This window comes from Echinococcus granulosus, assembly GCF_000524195.1.
Source record: "Echinococcus granulosus chromosome Unknown EG_S00233, whole genome shotgun sequence".
Classification (NCBI taxonomy): Eukaryota; Metazoa; Platyhelminthes; class Cestoda; order Cyclophyllidea; family Taeniidae; genus Echinococcus; species Echinococcus granulosus.
In genome coordinates, this window is record NW_020170613.1 from 66,954 (window position 1) to 68,590 (window position 1,637).

General features: G+C 41.2%; 1 protein-coding gene across 1 annotated transcript in view; it reads left to right on the plus strand.

Moving 5' to 3' along the window:
* EGR_10559 (hypothetical protein) overlaps positions 1 to 1,637 on the plus strand; it is a gene marked incomplete at both ends in the record, with an annotated part of 4,551 nt that overhangs the window by 1,230 nt on the left and 1,684 nt on the right. The window lies entirely within an intron of this gene.

Here is a 1,637-nt window from a genome sequence, read left to right on the forward strand (position 1 = left end):
TAGGGGTCTACGTGACCGTATGAAAGCCCTGAGTGTCATCTCCAGCGTTCATTCTAGTCGATTCTAATTTTTCAACAACAATTCCCAAGCCAAATTTGATGTGGTAAAGTCGCGCCTTTGAACACTTCCTGGATGTTATGGTACATTCTGTAAACTTGAAGCACAAAGCACTGGAATGATCATTCTTTTTTTCTGGCAGCGATCCCAAGAGGAATAGTGAAAGCTTGCCTAGACCCCTCACTCTCCTTATTCCTGCTCACTAACTCTCCTTATCCAAGCTATGATTATGTCTCGGAAGTTTTTTTATAATTTTGTGCACATTTATTAGCTTCTATTCAAAAGGCAAAGAAGTATGTAAGGTGAACCTGATTAATGGAGAGAAACATTCATTTCCCTGTTGATCGAAGTGAACGAAGTGTGTGAGCCAAGGTAGCACTATTTGGATAAGGTATTATCATCTCTGGTATCAGTGAGTGGAATATTTGGTTATGAATCCCTTTGAATTTAGGGGTACTCTCCAGTTTAAGTAAAAACAAGAGCTGATAAACGGTCACCATAATTATCCGGTTATTATTGTTTTTACTTTTCTTATTATTCCAACGCATTAATGCTCTTTAAGCTTTGTCGCTTTTTTCTGCAATCCTTCCTTACCGCACTGCTTTTTATTTTTGGATTAGTTGGCGTAGGGTAAATCCTTGTCAACAAGTGCTCTGTGAGAGGTAGAAGAAACTATGTACGGTTTCGTCTCCTTCTTTTCTTCATTGGCAAAATAATAGTCTTTAGAACCTCTGCTACTTTCCTTTGGTGTTTGTGCACTCCATTTCTCTTGTGCATCAGCGACAGTGGCTTGGAAGGAGAGAAAGGGCAATGTGCAGAGCCTGGTTTTTCACTCCACTAGTGCTTCATGACCTGGCATTGTGTCCTCTTTGGCAGTGTTCTGCGTTGCTTTTGCAGGGCAGTTTCTCCTTATGGCAGTGCTGCATTAGTAAGGAGCAGGTCGTATAGAGTGGAGCCTTGATGACAAATGGTGAACTGGATTTGGAACAAGGGGAATTGCTTCATTTCCTTTTTTATTTTTTAATTGGCGGAGCCGGTGGGCATTGGAGCTTTTCCTCGTTTACTCCAGCTTCTGTGCTCCGGCATGTTTCATGTTGTACAAATTTTGCAGGCTTTCTGTGAATTCTTTCCTACTTCTCCTCTTCAAGTATCTATTTTTTCTAACGTCTGCACCCCTTCGCCTTTTTTGCTTGGTAGAGCACAAGGCCCATGAATTACGCCTCCGTTCATGGCTTCTCTCTCACTACGAGCAAATCCGCTGGAATTGGTGCTTGACTTCATCAATTCCTCTTGAAGCTGCCTTTGACTGTGTCAAGTTGCTCCCATTGAACTGTACAACTGTTTAGCTACCAAGACAGCCGCAAAGGTAACTCTGTTCCCTTTTCGTGCTGCTGCTGCTATTTTTTAGAGGTTTTTAAATCCTCCTTTGCGAGTGCGCATTCCTAAGTATCATATGCGGCATTTTCCAGCCTTTGTATTATTTTTTTCAAATTTGTCTGCAAGCATTTAGTTACATAATTTATTATTGTTCTGATTTGCTGGGAGACATTACCTGTTAAGGCATTCGGTTTTAGATTCAT